General features: G+C 50.6%; 4 non-coding genes across 4 annotated transcripts; 1 reads left to right on the forward strand and 3 right to left on the reverse strand.

Annotated features, from left to right (window-relative positions):
• Positions 1–4,879: 4,879 nt before the first annotated feature.
• trnat-ugu (transfer RNA threonine (anticodon UGU)) lies at positions 4,880–4,953 on the reverse strand. The gene has a single exon. It is a non-coding gene; the product is annotated as a tRNA-Thr (tRNA).
• A 2,256-nt stretch (positions 4,954–7,209) lies between these two features.
• On the forward strand, positions 7,210–7,283 carry trnan-guu (transfer RNA asparagine (anticodon GUU)). The gene has a single exon. It is a non-coding gene; the product is annotated as a tRNA-Asn (tRNA).
• A 53-nt stretch (positions 7,284–7,336) lies between these two features.
• On the reverse strand, positions 7,337–7,410 carry trnat-ugu (transfer RNA threonine (anticodon UGU)). Its single transcript has one exon. It is a non-coding gene; the product is annotated as a tRNA-Thr (tRNA).
• Positions 7,411–14,095: 6,685 nt separating this feature from the next.
• Positions 14,096–14,167, reverse strand: trnap-ugg (transfer RNA proline (anticodon UGG)). Its single transcript has one exon. It is a non-coding gene; the product is annotated as a tRNA-Pro (tRNA).
• Positions 14,168–16,853: the final 2,686 nt, after the last annotated feature.

Here is a 16,853-nt window from a genome sequence, read left to right on the forward strand (position 1 = left end):
GGGGCAGTGGAGAAGGCCCACTACTCTCCTCTCCGGAGTCAGAGTGGGGCGTATAGAAATTAGAGGGAGGGGACTCTGGAGCGGGGGAGGAGCCGGCAGGGGGGGGAGAATCTGCAGAATGGACCCTTTTTTTCATCATACCCCCCCTACCCATGCTCCTCTTCTCTGCCCTCCTTCTCTTCCCCGCTACCACTGTCCACTCTCCCTCTGCCTCCACTTCTGACCCAGAGTCAGAGAGGGATTGTTTCCTCTCTACCCCCATCTTGGGGTATCACCTTTGGAGGAGCCTCCGCTTGATTTTCTCTCTCTCCACCACCCCCGAGGGCCCACGCCCTATTTGCATAGGAGGAGGGACAATTCCTAAAGAGGTGCCCTCCCCCACCGCACAGGTTGCAGGCCCTCTCCTGCTTGCAGGCCCTGGTCTGATGTTCTCCGCCGCAGACCTTGCACTTGACAACAGTACAGGCTGCGGCTAAATGACCCAGGGCCCCGCAGTTCCTACATAATTTGGGCATGCCATGATAAAAGACAAACCCCCTATTTGCTCCTAAAACCACGGTGCTTGGCAGGTGGCGTACTCCGCCGATGGCGGCCACTTCTACCTGCAGGCGCACCTGCCACCGCCGAGCACCGGTCCAGACCCCATCCTCATCATTAACTCTCCTGCTTTCTGACAGGATCTCACAGTGTCTCCTCAGCCATACTTCTACGTCGTACTCTGCCACTGCTTCGTTATAAAACTGAATTGTTACAATTTTAATTTCTCTATCTGTCAGGGCGTCGACCACAAAGTCATTCAGGGGCATGCTGTCTTTTTTTTCCCTATACAGGTTCCAAAAAGCAGGAATCAAACCCATGCCTCTAGGGGAAACTACAACCTAACCACAGCACCTTCGACCACTTGGCCATCCTGACCACCCGGGAGGGTGCTAGCAAAATAAATAGCAGTCAAGGACTGCCTTCCGGAGCTTGAGCTGACTGAAGGACACTCACAATGTGGAATAAAGCAGGCAGGGGAGGCAGCGATGCTGCCCTCAACTTTTAGAACTGGAAAAAGACGTGCGGAAGATATGGGGGCTGCAAGGGCAGCTCCTCATTAGAATAGCGTTGAGTATCCCTGCCTGTCATGCGGGAGACTGGGGTTTGATTTCCCGATAGCAGGCTCCTTCTCTGGTTTTGCTTCCCACACCTAGGGGGGGAAGCCTACACAAAGGACTTGGGAACAAGAAAGACATGTCACCCCAATGACCAGAGAAAGGAGGAAGAGCAAGAGCAACACAATAATTCCAATAGATTCCAATCTCTATATGTAGATTTATATATTATAAAGTCATAGAGCGAGAGAGAGAGATTGCAAGAAAATGTGTGAGAGAAACAGATTTTACGAATGGGGGCCAACAAGCCATAGGGGTGCTGGCACTATTCTTTGGCGTCACAGTCAGCAGGATTCAAACCTGCATGGGGAGACTTCAATGGATAACTAGTCCATAGCGGGGGATGTGGAGAAGCAGGTGTATCCCGATGAGGAAGGGACAGGGAGAAGATCGCTTTACAGATCAAGAAGGATATAGGATTAAAAGCGTCTGCTAAACCAACTTAAAATGATGGACGGGGGTGCTTGACTTATTTTTTTCTGCTGTCTGTTTTCTTTGTGTGTGTTACTCACTCTACTTCTATAATGGACACAATTAAAGTATGAATGGATGCGTTAAAGAGAGCGGCTGTGTTTTAGTATGTCAAGCAGAAATGCCTGTCCGTGATCTTTTTAAATGCAGATGCACACAGAGCACGCTAGAGGGGGAGTGGGTCAGGAATTGGAAAGGCGAGATTTGTTTTAGTCATGGGTCAAGACAGAGTGCAGGAGTTACAGTTTTATTTTCAGGGCATTTTAGATTAGTTTCTGTTTTAATGACTGAGGTGGTGGAAGGACGCCTGCTTGTTGTCAAGGCAGTAGTTGAGAGACGATTGTTTGTTTTTATAAATGTATATGCACCAACAAATGGCAGGGAGAGAGCGGGGGGTTTAAAACAGCTTGACAATGACAATTATTGATTTTAATTGCACCCTGCATGACAAACTTGACAGGAACCACACTGAGCCGCACTCCCAGTCTGCCAGGGAGATGAGGGGGCTGCAGGAGAGGCATGACCTGCAGGATGTGTGGAGGAGTTTGTATGGGGCAGAAAGGCAGTATAGCTGGTCGGAGGTGCGGGAGGACACTCTCTCCCTATCCAGGCTTGATCAGATTTACACTGTACTCCAGTGAGGTGGATGAGCCTCAGACCAACATGCAGCATCTCCTTGGAGACCTGCCGCAGGTGCCGGAGGAGAAGCAGGCTGGGCTGGAGGGGGAGCTCACCCTGCAGGAGCTTACTGCTGCTCTTCATGGGTTGAGTACAAGGAAGGCCCAGGGCATTGATGGCCTGCCAGTTGAGTTTTATAGCACCTTCTGGGGTCTGCTGGGGACTGACCTGCTGGCAGTGATGCAGGAGAGCATCCAGCAAGGGGCGCTGCAAGTGAGCTGCAGGCGTGCCCTCGTGGCACTGTTGCCCAAGAAGGATGACCTGTGCTAGAACTGAAGCTCCTCTCCAGAGTGATGGCCTGATCCATCTGATCCACCCTGACCAGTCCTACGGTGTGCCTGGTAGGTCCATACAGGACAACATCCTGTTCATTAGGCACATCATGGAGGTCTCCAGGCTGTTGGGGTTAAAGACTGGTCTCATTGCGCTGGACCAGGAAAAGGCTTTTGACCGGGTTGAGCACCAGTACCTGTGGCGGATGATGGAGGCTTTTGGGTTCAGCCCTGTTTTCATAGCCATGACCAGGGTGCTCTATGGTGACACTCAAAACATATTGAAAATCAATGTTGGCTTGAGCGCCCCCTTCAGGGTGTACAGGGGAATCTGGCAGGGCTGCCCCATGTTGGGATGCTCCACTCCATGGCCATTGAGCCCTTGCAGCAGGAGCTGCACAGAGTGGTGGGGGGGCTTTATGTCCCTCGCTGCCCGACAACCTTCCGCTTCTCTGCCTACGCTGATGATGTGGTGGTGCTGGTGGGGTGCGAGGGGGATGTGGACAGAATCAGCACCTCGCTCTGGGACTTAAACCAAAGTGAACTGGTCCAAGAGCACGGGGTTGCTGCTGGGGGAGTTGGGGGGGCAGGGAGGCCTGCAACTCCCTGGAGGATTACAGTGGTGCAGAGGTGGTCTCAAGTACTTGGGGGTGCACCTGGGGGATAAGGCCATGGAGCAGAGGAACTGGGAGGGGATGCCGGAGGGGCTGCGGGGGAGGCTCGGGCGATGGCGCTGGCTGCTCCCTCAGCGGTCTTCTTCTGGACTGGTCTGCACTGGCTGTGAAAGGGGGTACTATACCTGCCCCGTGAGGAGGGGGGGCAAGGGCTGGTGGACGTGGAGTGCAGGATGGCTGCTTTCCATCTGCAGTTCCTGCAGAAGCTGGTCTACGGGCCGAGCCTCCTGTCCTGGAGGCCGCTTACGTGGACCTTGCTCCGTCATGTGGGGATGCTGCAGGTGGACAGTGCAATGTCCCTGATGGACATTAGCAGGCTGGCAGCAGGCAACCTTCCTGGGTTCTACCGCAGTGTGTTGAGGGCCTGGCAGCTGCTCACAGCCTGACATGTGTACAGCTCCCTCATCCTGCACTGGCTGCTCCAGATGCCCATCATCTGGACCGGGGTGTTCCAGCTGCATGATCTGCTGGCTGGAGGATTGTGGACAGCCTGGAAGGGAAAATGGGTGTGCGCTCCCTGCGCTGGACAGGTATTCTGCTCGGCCGAGGCCGGTGCCACCCTGCCTTCTGAAGGGAAACTGCTGCTGAGGGAGTGTTTCCTCCAGCTCCAGACCCCAGAGCCCCTGTTCAAGTTCCCCAATTTGCTGGTTTCCCCCTTCCCTGAGGTATGATGGAGGCCTCTCAGGGACCCTGTTGAGGAGGGGTCCGCAGGAGTTGTCCCTGGATGGGGCCTGTGTGAAGGCCCGGCACCAAACGCAGCTCTTGCTGCTAACTGACATGCCCTGGAGGGACAGGCTGGGGGGGAGGAGGGGAAGGGGGTGCCAGTATGGCACAGTGTGTATCAGCCACTGCTGAAAAGAGAGCTTGGGATCTGCAGTGGAGAGTGCTCCACGTTATCATTGCCATCAAGTACTTCCTGTTGCTAATTAACGTTGCACAGTGTGACATCAGTTTGCACACCTTTCTCTTTCTTGTTCTCAAGTCCTTTGTGTAGGCTTCCCCCACCACTCCCCGGAATCAATCCCCAGTCTCCCGCAAGACAGGTAGACATACTCACCACTATACTAATGAGGAGCTGCCCCTGGTGCCCCTGCTGCCCCCACATCTTCCGCCACGTCCTTTTACGGTTCTAAATTTGTCAGAGCAAGGTGAGGGCAGCATCCCTGCCTCACCTGCCTACTTTATTCCACCTTGTGAGTGTCCTTCGGTCAGCTCAGGCTGCGGAAGGCAATCCTGGACCACTACTCGCATTCCTAGTACCCTGCCGAGTGGTCAGGATGTCCGAGCAGTCTAAGAGGCTGCGTTCATGTTGCAGTCTCCTCTGGAGTTCAAGTCCCACTTCTGACATATCCAGTGTTCCTTTTGCCCTTCTTCAAACGTGTCAGCAGGAACACCTTTGTCTGTCTCTGTGGTGTAATCGATTAGCTGTTGACCTTTAGAATCCACCCAGGGAGGGCCCCCTTTTCCCCCCACCCCCTGTTATTATTTCTACTTCGGGCGGTCAGCTTGCCAGACTGCGGCTTTCCTTCAGCCACAGTAACCTTATGCTGCTTGCTGCGGACGGCCATCTTGCTAAAGTCTAAGGAGGTTTTAGAAGCTTCCTTTACATTGCCTAGATCAACATAAACCAAGGCACTGCTGGGATTCAAACCCAGAGTTTCCTGTTTACAAGATAGGTGCTTTGACCAACTAAGCCACAGCGCCAGTACTCCCCTGTTCCCCAGTGCCTACACTCAGGGGTAAGGAGCAAAACAAAACAAAACAAAACAAAGTGTGGATCCAGGCTGCAACAAAGGAAGCACACAGAGGTGTACACGTAAGGTTGATGGGAGCAACAAGCTTCCTGGTGAGCTTGTCCCGCGGGTGGCAATGGGAATTCGACATCGGCCGTTAGGTGCGCGTAGTCCACACAGGGATGTCCTTTGGGTTTTGGTTCTTCTTTAAAAACTGTCATCTGTCCTGTTGGCTTTCCGCTTCATAACGTCCTCCAATGGATTTACTATTAGCCTATCTTGCTAAAACTAAGGGTTGATGTAACAGTTCGGGTGGGATATTTAACAGCCCCTCCCAACCTGCACACAACGAATAATGTGACAGTAAACAACTCAAACAACTGATACAAATGTGTGTATCCTAGCACAATGAAATGTATTTGGAGTAAATTACAGCACATTTAAGATGAGCAAAAAGATCATGAAAAAGGAAGGACAACAAAAGTCATAACAAATCAGACACTATTACAAATGGTGGCGATACAAAGTCCACAATGAAGTTCCCCCAGTCCTTTACCAGTTCATATCACACCCGACGCTGAGGTGCCGTGGAAATCATGGAAGTGTTGATTATAACATATCCATTATGGTCAACACTTCCAAAGTGGGCGAAAGATTAATTTAACAGTCTTTTGTGCAATGAATCCACGGTTGAAGTATTCCCCCACCATGCCGTCTCATTTCTCCTGTTCCTCTTCCCTTTCTCCTTTTATATCCGTTCCATAAATTAGGTCATCTGTAGTCCACCACATCCTCACCTGGAACCATGTATGCACAACAGCACCAGCAGGGGATAGTGGTCACCACAATACACACTCATAACACAACAAATAGAAAGCACAAGCTTCACAACGTGCACATAAAGCCCACCTAAGGCACTGTTGGGATTCAAACCCAGGATCTCCTGTTTGCTAAACAGGCACTTTAACCAACTAAGCCAAGATGCTGCCAATAGTAGCAGAACAGCAGATCACGGACCACTGTCAATCAGATGCTTGCCTTGCCATCCATCCATCAATCTATCTATCTATCTATCTATCTATCTATCTATCTATCTATCTATCTATCTATCTATCTATCTATCTATGACTCTCGATATCTAACTCTCGCTTGCTAGTTAGCTAGCTATGACTCTACACTCAGGCGTAAGGAACAAAACAAAACAAAACAAAACAAAATCTGGATGCAGGCTGCAACAAAGGAAGCACACAGAGGTGTAAACGTAAGGTTGACGGCACCAAGACTGCAGCTGCTGCTGCCGATAGTAGCATAACAGCAGATCACGGACCACTGTCAATCAGATGCTTGCCTTGCCGTCCATCCATCCATCTATCTATCTAACTATGACTCTCGATATCTAACTCTCTTGCATGCTTTCGCTCCCCCAATGGTCAGTAGCATAGTAGCATAACAGCAGATCATGGACCACGGTCAATCAGATGCTTACCTTGCCGTCCATCCATCCATCTATCTATCTATCTAGCTATGACTCTCGATATCTAACTCTCTTGCTTGCTATCGCTCCCCCAATGGTCAGTAGCATAGTAGCATAACAGCAGATCACGGACCACTGTCAATCAGATGCTTGCCTTGCCGTCCATCCATCCATCTATCTATCTAGCTATGACTCTCGATATCTAACTCTCTTGCTTGCTATCACTCCCCCATTGGTCAGTAGCATAGTAGCATAACAGCAGATCACGGGCCACTGTCAATCAAATGCTTGCCTTGCCATCCATCCATCTATCTATCTATCTAGCTATGACTCTCGATATCTAACTCTCTTGCTTGCTATCGCTCCCCCAATGGTCAGTAGCATAGTAGCATAGCAGCAGATCACGGACCACTGTCAATCAGATGCTTGCCTTGCCATCCATCCATCCATCTATCTATCTATCTATGACTCTCGATATCTAAGTCTCTTGCTTGCTATCGCTCCCCCAATGGTCAGTAGCATAGTAGCATAACAGCAGATCACGGACCACTGTCAATCAGATGCTTGCCTTGCCGTCCATCCATCTATTTATCTATCTATCTATGACTCTCGATATCCAACTCTCTTGCTTGCTATCGCTCCCCCAATGGTCACGTATGTTGCATTCTATGACAAAGAAAATCATGTGCTGGAAATGATTTCTGGCAACTGTGAAGGAACTGCACGACTGCAGCAACCACAACACCTCCGTCTGTCTCTGTGGTGCAATCGGTCAGCGCGTTCGGCTGTTAACCGAAAGGATGGTGGTTTGAATCCACCCAGGGACGGCCCACTTTTCCCCCCGCCCCTTGTTATTGTTTCTACTTCTGGCGGTAAACTAAGGCAATGCTGGGAGTCGAACCCAGGGTTTCCTGTTTACAAGACAGGTGCTTTGACCAACTAAGCCACGGTGCCAGGACTCTCCCATTCCCCAGTGCCTACACTCAGGCGTAAGGAACAAAACAAAACAAAACAAAAAAAACAAAACAAAACAAAACAAAACAAAACAAAACAAAACAAAACAAAACAAAAATCTGGATGCAGGCTGCAACAAAGGAAGCACACAGAGGTGAAAACGTAAGGTTGACGGGAGCAACAAGCTGCGGCAATGGGAATTGGACGTTGGCCGTTAGGTGCGCGTAGCACGTGTCCTTTGGGTTCTGGTTCTTCTTTACAAACCGGCGTCTGTCCAGTTGGCTTTCCGGTTCATTACGTCCTCTGATGGCTTTACGATAAGCCTATCTTGCTAAAATTGATGGTCGACGAAGCGGAAGCGCAAGCTTCGCAAGGGGCACACAACGCCCGCCTAAGGCACCGCTGGGATTTGAGCACTGAGAGCATGGTTCAGCAGGCCCGCAAACAACTGAAAAGAATGTCTCTCCTTTGGTGCAGCTCAGGTGTACAGGTTCAACACAGGTCTCCATAACAAGCCGGCAAACCACATTTCGTGCTCCTACTCCTCCTCAACAACAACAACGAACTTGTAAAATACACATTTTCTTTAAAGAAAACAAAACACACAGATGACAGTCTGATTTCCCATCAGCTATACAGGCAACAGTATCTGAGGTCGATAGCCCTCCCTTGTGCAGAGGAGCACAGAAGCCAGCCTTCAAGAGCAAACGAGGGAACACTTCAGTGACTGAAAAGTGGGGCCAAGTGGGCTCATCCTGGAGTTGAACTCAGGGCCTCTCACACCCTCAGCAAGAATCATACCCCTAGACCAACGAGCCAAGTTAACAGATAGTGTCGCAGTTTCTGCTGGGCAAGCACGTAACTGCTTGGGGCAGACCGGGAGACCTACGCTCACTGACTGATAGCATGGACTGTAGCGCTGACGTGTCTTTCCAGAATGGTAACGCCATCCCCAGTGAGACAGCACTGAGAGCATGGTTCAGCAGGCCCGCAAACAACTGAAAAGAATGCCTCTCCTTTGGTGCAGCTCAGGTGTACAGGTTCAACAAAGGTCTCCATAACAAGCCGGCAAACCACATTTCGTGCTCCTCCTCCTCCTCAACAACAACAACGAACTTGTAAAATACACATTTTCTTTAAAGAAAACAAAACACACAGATGAAAGTCTGATTTCCCATCACCTACACAGCCAACAGTATCTGAGGTTGAAAGACCTCCCTGGTGCAAAGGAACCCAGAAGCCAACCGTCGAGAGAGAACGAACAAACAGTTCAGTGACTGCAAAGCGGGCTTGTCCGGGAGTTGAACCTGGGACCTCTCGCACCCTTCGCAAGAATCATACCCCTAGACCAACAAGCCAAGTTAACAGACAGTGTCGCAGTTTCTGCTGGGCAAGCGTGTAACTGCTTGGGGCAGACCGGAAGACCTACGCTCACTGACTGATAGCATGGACTGTAGCGCTGAAGTGTCTTTCCAGAACGGTAACCGTATCCCCAGTGAGACAGCACTGAGAGCATGGTTCAGCAGGCCCGCAAACAACTGAAAAGAATGCCTCTCCTTTGGTGCAGCTCAGGAGTACACGTTCAGCAATGGTCTCCATAACAAGCCGACAAACCACATTTCGTCCTCCTCCTCCTCAACAACACACTACATGTCCTCCTCCTCCTCAACAACAACAACAACAACAACAACGAACTTGTAAAATACACATTTTCTTTAAAGAAAACAAAACACACAGATGACAGTCTGATTTCCCATCAGCTATACAGGCAACAGTATCTGAGGTCAATAGCCCTCCCTTGTGCAGAGGAGCACAGAAGCCAGCCTTCAAGAGCAAACAAGGGAACACTTCGGTGACTGCAATGTGGGGCCAAGTGGGCTCGTCCTGGAGTTGAACCCAGGGCCTCTCACACCCTCAGCAAGAATCATACCCCTAGACCAACGAGCCAAGTTAACAGACAGTGTCGCAGTTTCTGCTGGGCAAGCGTGTAACTGCTTGGGGCAGACCGGGAGACCTACGCTCACTGACTGATAGCATGGACTGTAGCGCTGACGAGTCTTTCCAGAACGGAAAGCTCGCGAGAGGCGGGCGAGATATTCCCATCTAAACGCCCGCCTCCAGCGCCTGAGTCTTTTACAGCTCAGAGGCTTCGACCTAGCTGAGGAGGTGGCCCGGGTCAAACTGAGTCTCTCCGCCCTCTATCGGGAGGAGCAAGAGAAGATCAAGGTCCTTTCCAGGGTCCGCATCATGGAGGACGATGAGAAATGCAGCCGCTTCTTCTTCAAGAAAACGAAGGAGAGGCGGCCTGCAATGTCCTCCATGATCGACTCCTCGGGGCAAGAGGTGGAGGGCAGAGAGGCTGTTGAGACAGTGGTGCGGGATTTCTACAGGGAGTTGTACGACCAGAAGGTGGTGGATCAAAATCTGATCCATCACTTTCTGTCCCTGTTGGAGTCCCGCAATGAGGGGGACGAGGAGGAGGAGGAGGAGGATCCAGAGATCACCACCACTGAACTCTCCCAGGTGATAAAGAGTCTTAACTCTGGAAGGACACCGGGTCCCGACGGGATCCCTGCTGAGTTCTATAAGATCTTTTGGGAGGTGCTTAAGGAAGATCTGGGCCAGGTCCTGGGGTCGATGTACAGAGAGGGCAGATTGGCCCCTTCGATGAAGAAAAGTATCCTCTCCCTTCTTCACAAGAAGGGAGACCCAAAAGATCTGAGGAACTGGCGGCCAGTCAGCCTCCTATGCACCGACTACAAGATACTGGCCAAAGCACTGACGCTCCGGCTGCAGCGGCCACTCCCTCAAGTCGTGGGTCCCGACCAGGTCTGTGGTGCCCGGGGGAGATCGGCGGCCGACAACGCCATGCTGCTCAGGGATGTCGTGGCCTACTCGAACGAGAGAGGGCTTCCCCTGGTCCTAATCAGCTTGGACCAGGAGAAAGCCTTCGACAGAGTGGGCCACGAATACCTGCAGCTCGTTATGGAGAGGATGGGTCTCGCTCTTGGCCTGAGGAAGTGGGTCAAGATCATCTACAGCGGCCTAAGCAGCAGGGTCCTTGTGAACCGCCACCTGACCGAACCATTTCCGGTCAGGTCGGGGGTCCGGCAGGGTTGTCCCCTGTCGGCCCTGCTGTACGTCCTCTGCTTGGAGCCGTTCATGCAGGCGATCCGCCGGGACGTCCGGGTGACAGGTTTCCATCTCCCGGGTTCCGGCGGAGAGCAACTGAAGGCCCTGGCCTATATGGACGACGTGGCCGTGGTCTGCACGGACGCTCCGTCCGTGGCCAGGGTCGAGGAACTGCTGGACGGCTTCTGCAGGGCGACGGGGGCCGCTGTGAACAAGGCCAAGAGCGAGGTCTACCTCTCCAGGGCATGGCCTGTCGGCCGGGGCCTGCCGACCGTGTTCCCTGTGAAGCCGTCTATCAAGGTTCTGGGGATCACGGTCGACGGGACCAACACGGGCACCCGGAGCTGGGAGGAGGCCATAGTAAAGGTCCAAAGGAAGATCCACGGCTGGAGCACAAGGACCTTGACGATGGCTGGTAAGGTGCTGGTCGTAAAGGCCATCCTCTTCCCGATACTCCTCTACGTAGGAATGATCTTCCCCCCAGACAAGGTTATCGCAAAACTAGTGACCCGAATTATATTTCGGTTTGTCTGGGGGAGCAAAATGGAGAGGCTGAAAAGAGTGCAGATGGTGAAGGGTACCCTGGATGGAGGCAGGGGGGTCCCGGACGTTGTGCGGCTGATAAAGGCGCAGGGGCTGGCCTATGTGGTCAAGAACATCCAGGCTGCTGGCAAGAAAGTGAGTTTCATGAACCGCTTTTATTTTGCCAGCAGCCTGAGACCATTCGGCCTCTGCGCCATGGATAACACCAGGCCGCACTCGTGGGATCCCCCGCCGTTCTACAGGGCGCTCCGAGCCTTTGCGCTCGAAGTAGGCCTCCATAAAGTCGTGCTGGCCTCCTGGGATTACAAGACCATCTGTAGTCAGATGAGATCTACCCAGGAGACCAGCCGGATAGAAGATTTCCCTCCCGAAACCTGCCGGTTTATCTGGGCTAACGCTACGCACGTTTGCCTCACGAACACGCAGAAAGATGTCTCCTGGATGGCTGTGAGTCGGTGTCTCCCCACCCGAGTGTTCATGCACAGAAGGGGCATAGCTCCTTATGACACCTGCCCCTATAAGGGTTGCCTGGGGAAGGAGACGGAGGCTCACATCTTTAGTGAGTGCCCCTCCGCCCACAGGGTCTGGCTCCTGTTTTCTCCGTTCCTCCACAGGTTTGCCGTTCCTGCGCGGGCGACCGCCCAGCAGATCTTGTATGGTCCGGCCAAGGGAATCTCTTCATCTACCTTGAGGTGCTGGTGGCGTGTCGTCTGCGCAGTGAAGCAGGCACTGTGGGAGGGACGGAACATCTGTTTGTTCAATAAGCAGGAGCTGGACCCGATCGTCATCGCGCGGAGGGGCATGGTGTTTGTAAAAGACTACGTCAATCTGGAGGTCCACCAGAGGGGCAAGGAGGAAGCCTATAAGAACTGGCGCATACAAGATCTGGGGGAGCTCAGGATCCCATGATGGGACCCACCTCCGGGGACGGTTAGTTCCCCCTGCTGGAGCCCGAGTCCAAGATCTTTTAAAGATTTTAAGGATGATTGTTTTTAAAAAAAGATTAAAAAAAAAAAAAGAACGCATCTTAATTGTTTTTAAAGATTTAGTTGTTTTTAATTCACATTGTTCAGGGTTTTTTTTTATATAGTTTTGTTATATTTTGTTGTCAAATACATTGACCGTTTTGGGTTTAATTTAAAATGCATTAGACCTTTTTTGTTTGTTTTTTATTTTTACCTTTTAATTGTTTTTTTAATTTGTTTAATGCATTTTCAGTTATTTTCAATGTATTTGACTCTTTTGTTGGTGTGAAGTTTTTTGCTTTTATCACGTTTTGTTTTGTTGATTTGAGCACGTTTATTTTAAAGTTAATTGTTTTAGTTTTGTTAAAATCACAAAGATTTTAATAATTTTAAGTGATTTTAAGGATTGATATTTTAATTATTTTAATCATAAGTATTAAAAATTGAATTGTTTTTATTTAAAGTAAATGTAAAATACTCAACCTAATAAACAGTATTCACTGACTGATAGCATGGACTGTAGCGCTGACGTGTCTTTCCAGAATGGTAACGCCATCCCCAGTGAGACAGCACTGAGAGCATGGTTCAGCAGGCCCGCAAACAACTGAAAAGAATGCCTCTCCTTTGGTGCAGCTCAGGTGTACAGGTTCAACAAAGGTCTCCATAACAAGCCGGCAAACCACATTTCGTGCTCCTCCTCCTCCTCAACAACAACAACGAACTTGTAAAATACACATTTTCTTTAAAGAAAACAAAACACACAGATGAAATTCTGATTTCCCATCACCTACACAGCCAACAGTATCTGAGGTTGAAAGATCTCCCTGGTGCAGAGGAGCCCAGAAGCCAACCGTCGAGAGAGAACGAACAAACAGTTCAGTGACTGCAAAGCGGGGCCAAGTGGGCTCGTCCAGGAGTTGAACCCGGGACCTCTCGCACCCTTAGCAAGAATCATACCCCTAGACCAACGAGCCAAGTTAACTGATGGTGTCGCAGTTTCTGCTGGGCAAGCACGTAACTGTTTGGGGCAGACCGGGAGACCTACGCTCACTGATTGATAGCATGGACTGTAGCGCTGAAATGTCTTTCCAGAACGGTAACCGTATCCCCAGTGAGACAGCACTGAGAGCATGGTTCAACAGGCCCGCAAACAACTGAAAAGAATGCCTCTCCTTTGGTGCAGCTCAGGTGTACAGGTTCAACAAAGGTCTCTATAACAAGCCGGCAAACCACATTTCGTACTCCTCCTTTTTTAACAACACACTACATGTCCTCCTCCTCCTAAACAACAACAACAACAACAACAACAACGAACTTGTAAAAAACACATTTTCTTTAAAGAAAACAAAACACACAGATGACAGTCTGATTTCCCATCAGCTATACAGGCAACAGTATCTGAGGTCGATAGCCCTCCCTTGTGCAGAGGAGCCCAGAAGCCAGCCTTCAAGAGCAAACGAACAAACACTTCGGTGACTGCAAAGCGGGGCCAAGTGGGCTCGTCCTGGAGTTAAACCCAGGGCCTCTCACACCCTCAGCAAGAATCAAACCCCTAGACCAACAAGCCAAGTTAACGGACAGTGTTGCAGTTTCTGCTGGGCAAGCGTGTAACTGCTTGGGGCAGACCGGGAGACCTACGCTCACTGACTGATAGCATGGACTGTAGCGCTGACGAGTCTTTCCAGAACGGTAACCCCATCCCCAGTGAGACAGCACTGAGAGCATGGTTCAGCAGGCCCGCAAACAACTGAAAAGAATGCCTCTCCTTTGGTGCAGCTCAGGAGTACACGTTCAGCAAAGGTCTCCATAACAAGTCGGCAAACCACATTTCGTCCTCCTCCTCCTCCTCAACAACAACAACGAACTTGTAAAATACACATTTTGTTTAAAGAAAACAAAACACACAGATGACAGTCTGATTTCCCATCACCTACACAGCCAACAGTATCTGAGGTCTAAAGACCTCCCTGGTGCAAAGGAGCCCAGAAGCCAACCATTGAGAGAAAACAAACTAACAGTTCAGTGACTGCAAAGCGGGGCCAAGCGGGCTCGTCCGGGAGTTGAACCCGGGACCTCTCGCACCCAAAGCGAGAATCATACCCCTAGACCAACGAGCCAAGTTAACTGAGAGTGTCGCAGTATATGCTGGGCAAGCACGTAACTGTTTGGGGCAGACCGGGAGACCTACGCTCACTGATTGATAGCATGGACTGTAGCGCTGAAATGTCTTTCCAGAACGGTAACCGTATCCCCAGTGAGACAGCACTGAGAGCATGGTTCAACAGGTCCGCAAACAACTAAAAAGAATGCCTCTCCTTTGGTGCAGCTCAGGTGTACAGGTTCAACAAAGGTCTCCATAACAAGCCGGCAAACCACATTTCGTGCTCCTCCTCCTCCTCAACAACAACAACGAACTTGTAAAATACACATTTTGTTTAAAGAAAACAAAACACACAGATGACAGTCTGATTTCCCATCACCTACACAGCCAACAGTATCTGAGGTCGATAGCCCTCCCTTGTGCAGAGGAGCCCAGAAGCCAGCCTTCAAGAGCAAACGAACAAACACTTCGGTGACTGCAAAGCAGGGCCAAGTGGGCTCGTCCTGGAGTTGAACCCAGGGCCTCTCACACCCTCAGCAAGAATCAAACCCCTAGACCAACAAGCCAAGTTAACGGACAGTGTCGCAGTTTCTGCTGGGCAAGCGTGTAACTGCTTGGGGCAGACCGGGAGACCTACGCTCACTGACTGATAGCATGGACTGTAGCGCTGACGAGTCTTTCCAGAACGGTAACCCCATCCCCAGTGAGACAGCACTTAGAGCATGGTTCAGCAGGCCCGCAAACAACTGAAAAGAATGCCTCTCCTTTGGTGCAGCTCAGGTGTACAGGTTCAACAAAGGTCTCCATAACAAGCCGGCAAACCACATTTCGTCCTCCTCCTTTTTTAACAACACACTACATGTCCTCCTCCTCCTCAACAACAACAACAACAACAACAACAACGAACTTGTAAAAAACACATTTTCTTTAAAGAAAACAAAACACACAGATGACAGTCTGATTTCCCAGCAGCTATACAGGCAACAGTATCTGAGGTCGATAGCCCTCCCTTGTGCAGAGGAGCCCAGAAGCCAGCCTTCAAGAGCAAACACTTCGGTGACTGCAAAGCGGGGCCAAGTGGGCTCGTCCTGGAGTTGAACCCAGGGCCTCTCACACCCTCAGCAAGAATCAAACCCCTAGACCAACAAGCCAAGTTAACGGACAGTGTCGCAGTTTCTGCTGGGCAAGCGTGTAACTGCTTGGGGCAGACCGGGAGACCTACGCTCACTGACTGATTGCATGGACTGTAGCGCTGACGAGTCTTTCCAGAACGGTAACCGTATCCCCAGTGAGACAGCACTGAGAGCATGGTTCAACAGGCCCGCAAACAACTGAAAAGAATGCCTCTCCTTTGGTGCAGCTCAGGTGTACAGGTTCAACAAAGGTCTCTATAACAAGCCGGCAAACCACATTTCGTCCTCCTCCTTTTTTAACAACACACTACATGTCCTCCTCCTCCTAAACAACAACAACAACAACAACAACAACGAACTTGTAAAAAACACATTTTCTTTAAAGAAAACAAAACACACAGATGACAGTCTGATTTCCCATCAGCTATACAGGCAACAGTATCTGAGGTCGATAGCCCTCCCTTGTGCAGAGGAGCCCAGAAGCCAGCCTTCAAGAGCAAACGAACAAACACTTCGGTGACTGCAAAGCGGGGCCAAGTGGGCTCGTCCTGGAGTTGAACCCAGGGCCTCTCACACCCTCAGCAAGAATCAAACCCCTAGACCAACAAGCCAAGTTAACGGACAGTGTCGCAGTTTCTGCTGGGCAAGCGCGTAACAGCTTGGGGCAGACCGGGAGTCCTACGCTCACTGACTGATAGCATGGACTGTAGCGCTGACGAGTCTTTCCAGAACGGTAACCCCATCCCCAGTGAGACAGCACTGAGAGCATGGTTCAGCAGGCCCGCAAACAACTGAAAAGAATGCCTCTCCTTTGGTGCAGCTCTGGAGTACACGTTCAGCAAAGGTCTCCATAACAAGCCGGCAAACCACATTTCGTCCTCCTCCTTTTTTAACAACACACTACATGTCCTCCTCCTCCTCAACAACAACAACAACAACAACAACAACAACAACAACAACAACGAACTTGTAAAAAACACATTTTCTTTAAAGAAAACAAAACACACAGATGACAGTCTGATTTCCCAGCAGCTATACAGGCAACAGTATCTGAGGTCGATAGCCCTCCCTTGTGCAGAGGAGCCCAGAAGCCAGCCTTCAAGAGCAAACACTTCGGTGACTGCAAAGCAGGGCCAAGTGGGCTCGTCCTGGAGTTGAACCCAGGGCCTCTCACACCCTCAGCAAGAATCAAACCCCTAGACCAACAAGCCAAGTTAACGGACAGTGTCGCAGTTTCTGCTGGGCAAGCGTGTAACTGCTTGGGGCAGACCGGGAGACCTACGCTCACTGACTGATAGCATGGACTGTAGCGCTGACGAGTCTTTCCAGAACGGTAACCCCATCCCCAGTGAGACAGCACTTAGAGCATGGTTCAGCAGGCCCGCAAACAACTGAAAAGAATGCCTCTCCTTTGGTGCAGCTCAGGTGTACAGGTTCAACAAAGGTCTCCATAACAAGCCGGCAAACCACATTTCGTCCTCCTCCTTTTTTAACAACACACTACATGTCCTCCTCCTCCTCAACAACAACAACGAACTTGTAAAATACACATTTTGTTTAAAGAAAACA

This window comes from Amia ocellicauda, chromosome 2 (genome assembly GCF_036373705.1).
Source record: "Amia ocellicauda isolate fAmiCal2 chromosome 2, fAmiCal2.hap1, whole genome shotgun sequence".
NCBI classification, from domain to species: domain Eukaryota; kingdom Metazoa; phylum Chordata; class Actinopteri; order Amiiformes; family Amiidae; genus Amia; species Amia ocellicauda.